General features: G+C 53.9%; 2 non-coding genes across 2 annotated transcripts; both read left to right on the plus strand.

Annotated features, from left to right (window-relative positions):
• Window positions 1-11,938: 11,938 nt before the first annotated feature.
• LOC130036399 (U2 spliceosomal RNA) lies at window positions 11,939-12,129 on the plus strand. Its single transcript, XR_008794427.1, has one exon. It is a non-coding gene; the product is annotated as a U2 spliceosomal RNA (small nuclear RNA).
• A 1,010-nt stretch (window positions 12,130-13,139) lies between these two features.
• LOC130036393 (U2 spliceosomal RNA) lies at window positions 13,140-13,330 on the plus strand. The gene has a single exon (XR_008794421.1). It is a non-coding gene; the product is annotated as a U2 spliceosomal RNA (small nuclear RNA).
• Window positions 13,331-15,531: the final 2,201 nt, after the last annotated feature.

Consider the following 15,531-nt stretch of genomic DNA (forward strand, 5'->3'; position numbering starts at 1 on the left):
GACACGCAGGGTCTCATGGGATGGGGGTGGAGCCAGCCCTTTCCTCCCCACCCCAATGAGACGCCTGAGTCACTGCCCACGAATGGCCTCTCTGGCTCCTGATCAAGCCGCTTAATGGCCATGATCCCAGAGACTCAGAAATAAATCTCGGAACTCAGTGGCTTTCAGCAGAAATGCGTCTGGACCCCGCAGTAAATTACTGTCGCTGGGCAGGGGGGAAAGGGTACTGTCCCTCTGCCTGCTCCCCCTTGGCGGTTCGGTGGCCACCATCCTCCAGAGGTCATTGGACAGTCAGGTTTGGGCCCTCCGTGACGAGGCACGTGGGGTCTCACGGGATGGGGGTGGAGCCGACCCTTTCCTCCCCATCCCAACAAGACCCTGAGTCACCACCCACAAACAGCCTCTCTGGCTCCTGATCAAGCTATTTAACAGCCATGATCCCAGAGACTCAGGAACAAATCTCGGAACCCAGCAGGTTTTGGCAGAAATCCCTCCAGATTTAATTGTTAAAATTCCAGAATTTCAAAATTGCGCGCAACATCATATGTTATTCATAACCAGCAATAGAAAACAAATTGTCTACGGTTGCCTTTTCAGCAGATCTGAGTGTTGGGGTGAAATCCCAAATAATAATGGTGGGTCTGGTGTCAAAATATTGAATGTAATCAAAGTAGAGAGAAAGTAATGTGGAAATCATCTGCCCCACAGGTAGGGGGAGGGTGTGGGATGGGGGTATACTGGGGTTTTTGGTGGTGGAGAATGGGCACAGGTGAAGGTACGGGTGTTTCATTGTTATGACTGAGACTTAAACCCAAAAGCTTTGTAACTGCTCTCACGGTGATTTAATAAATAAAATTTTAAAAATTAAAAAAAAAGTAAGGTGGAGTTCATGCCCAATTCAATCAGCCTAATCAGTGACTGAATAAATAGTATTTTTAAAAAGAGGGGGAGGCTGGAGCAATAGCACTGCGGGTAGGGCGTTTGCCTTGCGCACGGCCGACCCGGGTTCGATTCCCAGCATCCCATATGGTCCCCGAGCACAGCCAGGAGTGATTCCTGAGTGCAAAGCCAGGAGTAACCCCTGAGCATCGCAGGGTGTGACCCAAAAAACAAAAAAAAAAAAAAGAAGAAGAAGTAATTCCCGGGTGAAGGGGGGGGGAAAAAGTAATTCCTGGGCACAGAACCAGAAATAATCCCTGAGCACTATGTGGCCCCACACAACAAAGCAAACTAACTAACAATCACTGTCACTGTCATCCTGTTAATCATCGATTACTCGAGCGGGCGCCAGTAGAGTCTCCATTTATCCCAGCCCTGAGATTTTAGTATCTTAAACTTTATGCTCTCTGAGGATGTGATGCGGCACGCCAGCTGGGTGTCCTTGGGTATGATTGTGACGCACTTGGCGGGGAATGCACAGGGGTTGGTGTCCTCAAAGAGCCCCATCAGGTAGGCTTTGCATGCCTCCTGTAGCACCATAACTGATGAGCTCTAGGAGTGCAGGTCGGTCTTGAAGTCCTGTGCGACCTCGTGCACCAGCCGCTGGAATGGCAGCTGGCGGATCTTGTGTGGCGCCACGCTGTGGGGCCGATAGTGATGCAGCTTCTTCACGCCATCGTGGCTGGTGCGCTCTTGCCTTGGTGGCCAGCTGCTTGCGGGGTGCCTTCCTGCCCACTGACTTGCGCACTGTCGGCTTAGTACAAGCCCTCTCGTTCTTCCCAACACAGCCGGAGGATACTTCTGAGTTAGGGAGATGAGACCCATTTTAGCTACTGTTGTTGGCATATTTGGTCCGTCACAGGTGGCTTGCCAGGTTCTGCCGCACAGGCTAGATACCCTCGGTAGCTTGCTGCGTTCTTCAGGGAGGAGATGGAGGCTTTTGGGGCGATCTCTAACTGCCCCCGCAGGTGTTCCTTTAACAATAGTTTCTTTAATGTTTTGTGCCCACACCCAATTGTGCTTCTGGCTCTGTGCTCAGGGATAACTCCTGGCAGAGCTTAGGGAACCATATGTGAGGCCAGGTATTGAACCCTGATCAGCCATCTACAAGGTGGACACCTTACCCCCGTATCATCTCTTGAGTCCCTAATTTTTTGTTTTGTTTTGGGTCTATATCCTCCAAGTACTGGGGTCAGGGGCCATCAGGGGGCATGAGGTGCTTAGGATTAATTAAACCCATGGTTCCTGCACTCAAATCATGCTTCCCAACACTTGGAGTTACCTTCCTAGCCCCAAATAATATTTTAACCCAATACTTCCTGCACTGTAGCACTGTTCTCCCGTTGTTCATCGATTTGCTCAAGCGGGCACCAGAAACATCTCCATTGTGAGACTTGTTACTGTTTTTGGCATATTGGATACGCCATGGGGAGCTTGCCAGGCTCTGCTGTGCAGGTAGGATACTCTTGGTAGTTTGCCAGGCTCTCCAAGAGGGATGAGGGAATCGAACCTGGATCGGCTGTGTACAAGGTAAACACCCTACCCACTGTGCTATCACTCCAGTCCCCAATACTTCCTAAAGCCATTATTTAGATGGAACTATTAACACAATGGTTGGTATTCTATGCTTTAGACTGAATGGCATACTTAATTTGGAAACCATATTTCATATTTCATCAATATATTTTTTGTTTGGGAGCTACACCTGGAATGCTCAGGGGGCTTCTCCTAGTTCAGTGCTCAGAGGTCACTCCTGGTGTGCTCAGGAGACTCTGTGGCATCAGAAATCAAACTATGGCCAGAGCAATAATACAGTGGGCAGGACATTTGCCTTGTATGCAGCTAACCCATGTTCAACCCCTGGCATTCCATACAGTTCCCCGAGCCCACCAGGAGTAATTTCTGAGTGCAGTACCAGGAGTAACCTCTGAGCACCACCAGGTGTGTCCCAACAACCAAGACAAACAAACAAACAAACAAACAAAAATTGAGCTAGCATGCAAAGGGTATGCTTCAACCCTTTGAATTATCTCCCTGACCTAAAAAAAAAAAAAAAAAAAAAAAGAAAGAAAATTGGTGAGGCACTACTTGAAGCATAGTCCTGTTTCTGTACTCAGGAATCAGCCCTGCAGTGCTTGGTGAATTAGGCAGTGCCAGGGATTAGACCCAGACCTGCAAAGCCAATAGATACTCAACGCTTTCAATTCTCTCCAGCCCTCAAAAACATTTTATGACTATTTAGATCTCATGCAACTTATTGCTAGAAGAGAAGATTCAGGGGACAAAGACAGTATAGGGGTTAAGGTGCATGCCTCGCACATGGCCAGTTCCCATTTGAGACATGGTACTAGGTATGCTCCCCTGAGCACCGCTGGGAGTTATCCAAAATTGCCACACATTGCCACACAGTGCTGAAGTGTGGCCCAAAAACCTTTCCCACAAGAAAAAGGAGGGGGGAAGTACACTCAGATACCCAAGTTGCTTTAAAACATTAGAAGTCTTCCCATATATAACTTGAGCAACTAAAATGTTATGTTTAAGGGGCCAGAGTGATAGTATAGCAGGTAGGGTGCTTGCCTTGCACATAACCAACTGGGGCTCGATCCTAAGCATCCCCCAGTACTGCCAGGAGTAATTCTTGACTTCAGAGCCAGGATTAACCCCTGAGCATTGTGGGGTATAGCCAATAAATAAATAAATAAATAAATATGTTATATTTAAGGGGCCAGAGAGATTGTACAGTGGATAGGATGCTTTCCTCGGACACAGCTGAACTGAGTTCAATCCCCAGCACCCAATATAGTTCCCTGAACACAGCCAGAAGTAATTCCTGAATGTAGAATCAGGAGTAAATCCTGAGCACTACTGTGTTTGGTCCCCCCCCAAAAAAATAACAATTTAAAAAAAAAAAAACTACCCTACCAGGTCTTAATCTCTTACCCATGCACGAAGTTTCCCCACTATCCTAGAGCTGTAGCAAAATTGCATTATCCCAAAATACACACACACACACACACACACACTGCATCCGGACCTTGCTTTCCTCTTGCTTTGCAAGGAACATTCTCTGGATTCCAGCTTCCGGGGCCTGGCTGCCCTTCCTCCCCTGGCCGTCCTTGGGCTGACCCTGAAGCCTGTCCCTCTCATGCACCTGCTCTTGCTGCTGCTGCTGGGCGAGGGCCCGCTTCCTCCGCTCCAAAACCATCTGCCTTCGCCGGGTCTCCCAGTGGTAAGCACTGCCCATAACAGTGCGGGCAGTGGGGACGGCAGAAGATCCCACACAGGGCCAGGGGCCAGCAGAGCCTAGAGGCTACCACTGTCCCCCCCCACCCACCTCTCTCTTCACACCCACTACCTATAGCCAGAACCACCTCACAATGTAGCCAGTACCAGGGCAACTGGGCAGGGCATCCCTGCCTGGGGAGAACAGCAGGTGTTTGTCCCAAGCTGCCAGTAGCTCTTTGCAGTAGACTGAGCAGGGAGAAGTCTCTCACCTTCACTCTGCAACTCAGTGAATCCCAGGGTCGCTTTCAAGGTGACCAGCTTTTCTCTCTGCCTCTTTCTCCCAGTCTTGCCAGGATTCCAGCATCCTCCTCTGGCCTTCTGCTTGCTTTCCCTCTTCCCAAAGAACTCAGTTGCCACTCTTCTCTTTAAATTCCACTAACCCTTTCTGGGGTCTGAAGAAGATGGCTTCTTAGAAAAAAAAATTCCAGAGACCATAGTACAATAGGCAGGGTGCTTGCCTGGCACAAAGCCAACTTGGGTCCAATCCCTGGCACCTTGTATGGTCCCCTAAGCTTTCCAAGAGTGATATTTGAGTACAGAGCCAGGAGTAGCTCTGAGTACAGCTAGGTGTAACCCCCAAACAAATAAAATGAGCATAAACCTTGTTGAGCACCTCAAGGTGTGTGAGAACCCCACAACTGGATGTGTGATCCCTACTCCAAGAGCACCTTAGCTAAATGTTTAAGCACCACAATCAGAGAGGTGCACAACCCAGTCAATAGAACATCAGCACCAACAAAGAAGGGAAGGAGAATGCGGGAAAGGAATAAAAACCACATACACAGAGCTGAAGCTATAGCACAGCAGGTAGGGCGTTTGCTTTGCATGCGGCCAACCCAGGTTCGATTCCCAGCATTCCATATGGTCCCCCAAGCACCACTAGAAGTAATTCCTGAGTGAGTGAAGAGCCAGGAGTAACCCTTGTGCATCGCCGGGTATGACCCAAAAAGCAAAAAACAAAACACACACACACACACACACACATACAAAGGGTGGGGCAGGAAGACAGTTTGAAGGGAGGGAGGGAGCAGCAGTTTCCATTCCAGGCACTGAAGGGTCCTCCAAGCCCTAGCCAGGAACGACCCACAAGCACTGAGTCGAGAACAGCTTCAGTACCCCTAGGTATACTGTAAAAAAAAAAAAAATCTTAAAAAAAGAAAAACACATAAAGTAATGAGGGATGGAGAGAAAATACATTAGGGATGATGCCTACCTTGCACGCAGCTGACCCAATATGGTCCCAAGTCCTCTAGGAGTGATCCCTGATCGAGAGCCAGAAGTAAATCCTGAGGACAGGGGGGTATGGACCCAAGACCCTGGTTCTATCCCTGGCACTGCATATGGTCTCCTGTACACAGACCCAGGAATAGTCCCTGAGCACCCAGTCCCTGTTTTTCCATTCCCCTGTACTTCGTCCTTTTGTTGCTATGGGTCGACCAGCAGAATGTCCACTGAACACTCAAGTCTCTCATGCCACCACGACTTTTCCCTGAAAAATCATGAGTATGAGTTTTTTCCTGTATGAGTTTTTTCCTATATGAGTTTTTTCCTGTATGAGTTTTCCCTGAAAACTCATACTCATGATTTTTCCTTTCAACTCAAATTATGCTGTTTGGGGGAACTTACTCATTCCCACAGTTGAAGAGGTGGCCAGCTGGTCTCCTCGATTACTTGTGAAAATTAATGTAATGAGAAGAACCTGAGGCTGGAACGAGAGTATAGCAGCTAGGCTCCTTATCTTGCATGTGGCCAACCCCATTTCGTTCCTCAGCATCTCATATGGTCACCCGAGCACTGACAGAGGTCATTCTTGAGCACTGAGCCAGGAGTAAGCCCCGAGTGCAGCCATGTATGTCAGTCCCCCCCAAAAAAGATGAAAGTACAGAAACTGGTCTAAATATTTATATCTCTAGACCTTAGTTTTCTAAAATAAAGATGGTATCCTCAACTGATGAGAAGAGGGACTATTTCATCCACAACGTTGGGACACGTGGTTAGCCATCTAGAAAAAAATAGTAAGATCGGAATTTCATTTCTGGGATTAGTCGCATCCCAACTTGGGATATGTAATTCCTTACTTTACTTTATGGGGTTGTAGGGTAACATTGGTTTGCCCTTCCTCCCTGGCCCCAGGGAGCTTGGGTTTCTTGATTGCTCCCCCAACCTGTAAATTACCTTTGCCTCCTGATCAGACTCTGCAGACTTGTAAATATTGTTTTTCTCTTTTCCTTAATATCCTTTGCATGGTTAGTTACTTCAGAGTAAATACTTTTTGTATGGACACAGGAAGACAGTTAAAAAAACAAGACCGTAACTTGGGAGTTAATTGACTCCAGATAACATTATATGCTCACATCTGTTGGCTCAATTTAAGTCTCAGTTGCCCTTACTCCCTGGATCCCCAAAAGCAGGGTCCCGACAAGGAACTGGATGGACTCAGGGCAAGCAGTGAGCTACCATGGCATCGAAATGGGCCTGGCCAAAGTGTCATATGCTTAACTATCTGTTAAGAGCATAGTCATGGCCAAATTCTGTCATGATCCAAGAACTAATAACTAGATTTGGACCCTGCTAGGGTTAGGAATAATTAATGCAGCCTGAGCACTGTAGTCTGAGTCTGTGGCAAGATGTCCCCAGGAGAGTCATCCTACAAGCCTAATTGTGTCAATTACTGTGTCCATACAGAATAGTAAATATCAGAAAGTAGAAATAAAGATGGTAATTAAGTTGGAGGTCTAAGGAGAGGAGAAACACACCTTAAGGGCTGTACTGCCCTGAGGGGCTGCAGGTGGCCAAGAAGGCTTGAATAACATGTTGATTTCACTTACTGTGGGGGGAGGTATGGTGAGAGAGGAGACAGGGCTGTGGGATTGGAGAGAGTGTGACATAGAGAGTGGCTGAGGGGACTGAAAAAGAAGGAGCTGTGGAGCGAGTTAGAGAGAGGGTTGGAGAGAGCTGGAGGAGAATTGTGAAAGTCAGAGAGAGAGTTTGGGAGAGCTACGAGAGTTGGAATAAACGGCAACTGTTCATCAACCAGCTTGGCCTTCGTTCCTCCTTCATCGGCCCAAGGCAAAGGTGCCATCTTCGAAGGAAAGTGGCTCAAGGGTACCAAACGCAGGCGGCAAGAGAGAGCTGCCAAGAGAGCCAGCAAACATCCATTAATGTGTGAGCACTCCTAGCGTCACCCGGGCAGAAGTTGTTTAAACAGCCCGGGAAAGGAGTTTACAGATGGGGTAAAATAAAATTGAAAACTACATTTCTGGATTGCAGAGATACCTGGATAGCAGGAGCACATGCTTTGCATACATGCCAGAGCCCTGTGTGATTCCGCGGCACTCCATAGTCCCCAGAACCCTTGTGTTTGGAGTAATGTCCAAACACTATGTTGAAAGAAACCCTTGTATAACGCCCCCCACCTCCCCGCCACGCGAAGTGATTTTAAGAACTAGAACAAGGACCCAGAGAGAGCCAGGCTCAGGTGTTGCCCTGATTTTCAAGTGCTTTGGTCTGTGAACATTAACATGAACCAGCTAAGGGGAACCACTGCCAGTTACCCACAATCTCGGGCAAGATGTTTAACCTCTGAAACAAAATCATTCATTTCCCATGAGCCCTTTGCAATGACAGAACATGAAAATCTTACGTGAAACAAAATCGTTCATTTCCCATGAGCCCTTTGCAATGACAGAACATGGAAATCTTACGTCCAGAACACCTCCTTTTGCTTAGCGGTGGGACACACCCAGCTGTGCTCAGCGCTTACTCCTGACTCTGCACTAAGAATTATTATTATTTTTATTATTATTTTGCTTTTTGGGTCACACTGGGCAATGCAGAGGTTACTACTGGCTCTGCACTCAGGAATTACTCCTGGCGGTGCTCAGGGGACGATATGGGATGCTGGGAATGGAACCCGGGTTGGCCGCGTGCAAGGCAAACGCCCTAGTGGGGCTGTGCTATCGCTCCAGCCCCACTATGAATTACTTCCAGCGGTGCTCAGCAGACCAGAGGGGGTGCCAAGGACCAAATCTGGCCTTATCTATAGTGACCTCCAGGATGCATCTACTGCCATAAGACCCTTTGATATACAAATGTAAAGCTCAGGATGCATCTATTGCCATAAGACCCTTGGATGTACAAATGTTTACCTTGAATGCTATGTAAAACTCAGGACCCTTTGATATACAAATGTTTACCTTGAATGTTAGGTAAAGCTCTTGTTGCTGACCTTACCATGTATGGTTATATTGCTTCTGGTCATGACTGCGCTGCCCCAGACCCTATATAAACAGCCTGTAGCCCTCAATAAAGTGCTGTCCTTTTTTCTCTGTTTCTAAACTGCACTCTGTCTCTTGTGTCTTGTGTTCATTCCGCTGGTCCCTCCTTGCACCTGCGAATCAATCCCTAGGGCCACCTCCGCAGGCCTAAGAGTGGTTTAGCGGCTTCCCCCCCCCCCCCCCCCCCAGCAGGTTTCGAGATTTGTTTCTGAGTTTCTGGGATCATGGCCTTTAATCAGCTTGAGCAGGAGCCAGAGAGGCCGTTTGTAGGCGGTGACTCGGGGTCTTGTTGGGATGGGGAGGAAAGGGCCAGTTCCAGAGGATGGCGGTCACCAGGCCACCAGGGGGAACAGGACAAGGCACTAAACCTATTCCCACCTGGAGTGGCCCAGCACCAGTAACTTACTGGAGGCTTGTATTTTTACCTGTCTTCCTGTATCCCTACAAAAAGTAATTGCTCTGAAATAATTAACCATGCAAAGGACAGTAAGGAGCAGAGAAAGACAATATTTACAAATCAGAGTCTGATCAGAAGACAAAGGTAATTGACAGGTTGAGGTAGCAACTGACAAACACAAGCTCCCTGGGGCCAGGGAGGAAGGGCAAACCAATGTTATCTTACACACACCCAGCTGTACTCAGCACTTACTCCTGACTCTGCAGAGTGAATTACTTCTAGCAGCGCTCAGCAGACCATAGGGGTGCCAAGGACCAAACCTGGGTCTCAACCATGTGCAAGGTAAGCGTCGACTCCTTGTATTCTCTTTCAGTCCCTGAGAACACCTTGTTCTAAAGGGGAAAACACCGGAGAACCAGGAGCTAGGGCTCCCCCGGCTGAGCGCGTGCTTTGCACTTTCACAAAGGAGACCCGGTTCCACGCTGAAACCACAAGGACTCCCAAGCACCAAGCTGGGAGTTGAACTCAAGCAACTTTGAGCTGCCCTACCTCAAAAGAAGAAATAATAAAAATTAAATGAAGGAGTCATCACCTACCTCCTAAAATGGATGCGGACAGAGGGAAGTCTGTGAAATGCCCTTTGGGCACAGTTTGCTCCCCTCCCAGAGGCCCTTTCAGGCACACCCCTTCCCCAGACCAGCCAGGCCCATACAAGAGCAGCAACAGATGCTGCCTCCTGGTGGCACGTCTGTCGTCAACAGCTTCCTGGAGAAAAGTGGGCAAGCAGTGATTCAGGCGCTCTGGTCTCCCACCTCCCGTTAGGGCCTTTCCTGCATGTTGGGTTTGCAAACAGAAAATCCAGCCTCTTCAGAAAATGTCTCATTTCTGGGCTAAAGAGGGTACAGCAATTAGTGTGAACCCTTGGCACCACAGAAGGCCAGTGAGCACTGAAAGTGGTGACACCTCAGTACAGAGCCAAACACAGTTCCTAAGGAGCCAGAGAGACTGTACAGAGGATAGGCGTTTGCCTTGCTGACCCGGGTTCCGTCCCTGGCATCCCATACTGTCCCCGGAGTGTGCGGAGTGCAGAGTCAGGAGTAAGCCCCGAACAGAGTAAGCCCTGAATGCACCCGTGTGAGGCCTAAACACCGAAACAACAAGACCTGATAGGGTCCACGTGGGGACAGATGTCAGCTGACACCAGGGCTCTGCTGCTCAGGGAGAGGCTCAGGCGAGGAAGAGGTGTGTGTGTGTGTGTGTGTGTGTGTGTGTGTGTGTGTGTGTGTGTGTGTGTAACTCCAGGAGGGTGAAAAGGCCCACAGCCCCAGGAGCAAGGGCAGGGAGGAGGCACCACCAAGTGACAGGTGAGAGGGGCAAAGGGAGTCGGGGCTGGGCAGGCCCTGGCAGCTAGGCTGACAGTGAGCCGAGCTGATGCGGTCTCCGGAGCATTTCACGCCGCACGTGGTGCAAGACAAAACCAAAAAGGCACCTAGAGAAGAGCTAGAAGAGAGCTGGGGGAAATGACTCTCCAGCCAGGAAGGTGTGAGGGTTCCGTGACACTTCTGCCTCAAAACTCAGAAGCCAGGCCAAGTTCTAGCACAGAGTTAAGGGGCTTACGTGGCAGAAGGCCTGACCCATTCGATCCATCCCCAGAGACATAAACTGTTCTTGCGGCAGTGCCAGTGTGATCCCTGAGCACTGAGCCAAGAGCAGTTCAATCACCTCTGATTTTGACCCAAACTCCACAGCGAGCGAGTGAGCGAGCGAGAGAGAGAGAGAGCGAGCGAGCGAGAGAGAGAACTTTGAGGGTGGGGATCCCACCTGGAGCTGTACGAATTCTGTGGCGTGACTAAACCCGTAACCACTGAACTCTATCTGTAGAGTTACACAAAACAAACAAGCAAACAGAAACATCTTAAACTCGCCGAAGGACCCAGCGACGAGCAGGTTATGCTTGGAAGAACAGTGAGGTAGATGCCAGACAGGGCAGCCCCCATCGCCAGGCGATCTAGCCCCATGTCTGCAAGGACAGAGACCAGCTTCACACTTTGACCGGAGGCCTTGGTGCCCAGAGCAAAACGTTGCTGCACTGCTCTCACCTCTCTGCACTCGGGTTTAGAGCCTCCCAGTTCACCATCCGGACGGGGCCAGCGGCCTCCTCATTGCTTCCCCTGTGATTGAGTCGGACCCGCACATGGTTGATGCACCTCACAGACAGGCACACGAGCCACGCGTCCCGGCGGCACTGCGGGCGCCCGCTGGGGTTACTCCTTCACTACTCCCAGGCATCTGCATCCCGGCTGGGCTGCTGGGCGTCCCCGCCCCGCACGTGCCAGATTTCCGTGCGGGGGAGAGAGAGGATGGACCCCAGGGGAAGAAGGGCTGGACTGGGGAGAGGGGCAGGGTGGGAAGTCAAGCCCCCCAGGGCCCCGGATGAATCCGAGAGTGCGAGGGGGCAGAAGGGCCCTGAAGGGAAGGAAGGCTCGCGGCGCCGCAGGCGGAAGGCGGGTGAGCAAGAGGGGAAGGAAAAGGCCGTCCCGGCAGAGCGTCCTTCCGAGTGGCCGCGAGGGAGTCGGGGGGCCCGCGCTGTCGGCCGGTCCTACCCCGCCGCCTCCCCGCCGGGGAGACTCGGGGGACGCTCGCAGGCCCCTCTGGCTGCGCCGCCCACCCCCGGATGCTGCCTTGGCCTCGGTGGGTCCCAAGGAGGGGCTCGGGCCCAGCCCGCTTGGGCTCCGGCGACACACAGGCGGTGGCGACGGCGGGTCCCCGCGCGGCGGCCGCGCTCCTAGCGGCGGGCGGGGGCGGAGCATGTAAATTGGAACGGGCCTGGCGGGCCCCGAGCGGCGGGCGCGGCCGTGGGCCGGTTCGCGGCTCGAGACGCGGAGGGCAGAGGGCGCGCGCGAGCGGCGCGTGTGGGGCGAGTCGCTGGTCCGCGCGGGAGCAGCGCCGAGGTGTGGCCGCTTGCGCGCGTCTGGGCGGCTCACCGTGAGTTGAAAGTGGGCGCCGTGGGCGGGGCCGGGCGCCGGGGCGCTGGCAAGGTATCGCTTCTCGGCCTTTTGGCTAAGATCAAGTGTAGTATCTGTTCTTATCAGTTTAATATCTGATACGTCCTCTATCCGAGGACAATATATTAAATGGATTTTTGGAGCTAGGAGTTGGAATAGGAGCTTGCTCCGTCCACCCCACGCATCGACCTGGTATTGCAGTACCTCCAGGAACGGTGCACCCCCTTGGGGGAACAAGAGTTGTTAAAGGTAGAGTTGTCTGCACTTCCTAGTTTGTCCTTTGCCCGGGGGATAATCTTCTTCTCAGGCACTCTGCAGGTGTGCGTTTGGCGGGGCAGGTTGCTAGTGGGAACTCCCCAACTGAGTCCACTTGTAGAGTGGGTTCCCCCACCCCCCGACTGAACGGGTATGGATATGCAATAGGTCCTTCTCCACCTGGGCTTCTTTAACATGATGGAACGGGGGGCAGATAAGGGAGAGGGTTCCAGAAGGAACTTGGAGGGGAGAGCCGCCATTCACATGCAGGTTCAGGCCCGGGGGTCCCCTTTGAAACAGGCTCTTCAGTCTCTTGACAACCGCCGACAGCCCTGCTCGAGCAGGTCTTCCTCCGACTGTGTGTGTGTGTGCTGGGGGAGCAGAGCCGTTGTGGCTCCGGGGACCAAACCGCCCGGGACCTTGGTGCACGGCACGAGTCTGGACCTGTCCTGTCTCCGGCTCTTGTCCGTGGGTGCTCACGGGCTCTGCGCTCAGGGGTCTTGTCCGTGGGTGCTCCCGGCTCTGCGCTCAGGGGTCACTCCTGGCGGACTTCGGGCACCGGCTGGGGTGCCGGAGAACGAACCCGGGTGGGCCAAGGGCGTGGCAAAACGCGGCACCCTCTTTCCTGCCCTCCCGGAGTTCTGTTCTCTCTGGGTGGGTCCCAAGGAAGGGGCTCCGCCCCAGCCCGCCTTGGCTCTGGCGACACCGAGTGGCAACGGCGGTTCCCCAGCGGCGGGCGGGGGCGGAGCATGTAAATTGGAACAGGCCTGGGGGGCTCCGAGCGGCGGGCGCGGCCGTGGGCCGGTTCGCGGCTCGAGACGCGGAGGGCAGAGGGCGCGCGCGAGCGGCGCGTGTGGGGCGAGTCGCTGGTCCGCGCGGGAGCAGCGCCGAGGTGTGGCCGCTTGCGCGCCTCTGGGCGGCTCACCGTGAGTTGAAAGTGGGCGCCGCGGGCGGGGCTGGGCGCCGGGGCCATGGTGAAGCATCGCTTCTCGGCCTTTTGGCTAAGATCAAGTGTAGTATCTGTTCTTATCAGTTTAATATCTGATACGTCCTCTATCCGAGGACAATATATTAAATGGATTTTTGGAACTAGGAGTTGGAATAGGAGCTTGCTCCGTCCACTCCACGCATCGACCTGGTATTGCAGTACTTCCAGGAACGGTGCACCCCCTTTGGGGACATACCGTGTGCAAAAGAAATGACTGAGTGCTCTTTAGGCTTTTCCTTAGAGGTTGAGTTGTATTTCAGTAGTCCAGTGCTTGGCGACGGCCAGTATCGCAAGTTTCTTCCTTGTAGGGAACGGATTATAGTGGTAGTTGTAAGGTGAATCTCTATTGCTCTATTTTCCTACGTTATCTTGCTTCAGTCCTTGGCTATCTTTTTGGTTATCCTGTAGCTCTTAAAGGCTCTTTAGTCTTTTGTTTTTGCTTGCTTGCTTTTCTTCCATCCTCAAGGCATTAGTTAGCACAAACTGTTACTCTCTGGGTTTTTAGTGTAGTACTTTCAGGGATAGCTCTACCCACCGCTACTCCAAAGCACTATTGAAGGACCATGCAGTACTAGTAGGTATACCGTCGTTTTCCTTCGTGGCTTTGTCTCTGAAGTTAGCTCATTTGTGTAGGGTATTTATCTCGTCTCTATCCACTGTGGTCTTCTCTTGACTGGTGTTCTGGTTCACCCCCATCCCACCGCTGTGCCCTTGGCCGGATCCGTAGGCCCCAGTGCAGGTCGCTGACGCCTTGCTCGGTCCCGCCTTTTCCAGCACCGCCCGGGGCGTGCGAGACACCACCGAGTGGCTCGGGAAGCAGGCCCTGGGGTGCGGCCCCACGCTCGGCTCACCCTCCCCCGCCCCGATGGATCCCTGCCTCCCTCTTGAGTCCTAGCTGTTCGGGCTTTGGGGGGTTGGGGGGAAGGTCTCAGTCCTCCCGCCTCCGTACCGCGGGACTGAGGTCTGACCCACGTGTGGACTCCGGCCCCCGCTCTTGGGCCCCGGACGATTAAATCGGAACCCGGACCCGGGGAGGCCCCGGACCTGGACCGCGATCTCCCGGGTGAAGGCGGCGGTTTGCGAGAGGGACGGGCTTGAAGGGCTGGAGCGGACGCTTTGCTTGAGGGAGGCCGGGGCAGCGCGGGGTCTCGCGGACACCCCCACCCACCCTCGCTCTCCTCGGCGGCCCCGCGTCACCCTCCTCCCCTCGGGAGCAACACCAATGGCTCCATTGGGAGTTGAGGCACCCGGCCTGCGATCGCGGGGCACGGCACCCCGGAGAGGGCACGCACGGGTCCTCCCGAGAAGGACGACGGGCGCGCGGTGCCTCCCGCTCGGCCTGGAATACGGAGGGGGCGCTCCTCGGGTCAGAGCGGCCCCTCGGTTGTCGGGGGGTCCCTCCCGACTGGTGGTGGGCGCACGGGGCCATCCGCAGGCAGGAGGCGCGCCACTACTGAGGAGTCTCGGAGAGTCGGGGGCCCCCGGTGTCTGTGGGGGGTGGGGGGTGGGGCAGCGTGTCAGTGTGACCCGCCATCACCCCCCTTGGGGGGCTGGTTCCAGCGGCGCGCGCCGCTTGGGCGCTGAGCGAGGCCGACCTTGCGGGGTGAGGGGTGGGGACGGTGCGACGCTTCTTCCCACAGAGCTGGACGCCGAGACGCTCTCGTCCCCTTCGTGGCACAGATAGGACGTTCCAGAGGTGACCTTCCAGGGCTCCCCGACGGGGACGAGAGAGGGGGCCGGGCCGGCCACTGCACCGCCCCACGGCGAGAGCCCGTGGGCACCGGCCCGATCCCGCGGGGTGGGGGTTGGGGGGTGTGGAGCTGAAGCCCCGACTTGTGGGTCTGCGGCCGGGAACTGTCCCTAGCCCGGGGCTGGGACCCGGGACCACCCCTTCTGCTCCGGACGGGGGCCCCCGAGTTGTTCGGGAGGTGACACGCCGAGCGACACGGACGCGAGCCGTGAGGTCCGGGGGAAGGAGAGGCGTGGGGTGCTGGGCTGGTGAGAGCTACGGAGGCGTCGTCGCTGCCACCGGGGAAGGGCGGAGGACCGGAGGGAGAGTCTGTGGAGGGCTCCGAGGTCCGCTCCCCCCGGCAGTCCCGGGACGCCGTTCGCCCGCCTAGCCCGCCTCGGGTCTCTGCGCGGGTCTCGTCCGCGCGACCGGCCAGGTGGGCGGCGCAGACCGGTTTGGGCTTCCGGCTGGCCGGGTCGGTCTGGGGATTGGAGCGGCTGGCGGTGGCCCCGCCTCCCGGGGCGGGCAAACTACCGGGGTATGCAGATTAGGAGCAGGGTTTAAGCCTGGGCAGCCGGGGGAGAACCGGGCGCGCAAGACATCTCGTTCTCGGTGTAGACAACCGAAAAATCTAGAGGCGAGACCAAGTGGCATCC

Source organism: Sorex fumeus, unplaced genomic scaffold (genome assembly GCF_029834395.1).
Source record: "Sorex fumeus unplaced genomic scaffold, SorFum_2.1 ptg000063l, whole genome shotgun sequence".
In the NCBI taxonomy this organism is placed as follows: domain Eukaryota; kingdom Metazoa; phylum Chordata; class Mammalia; order Eulipotyphla; family Soricidae; genus Sorex; species Sorex fumeus.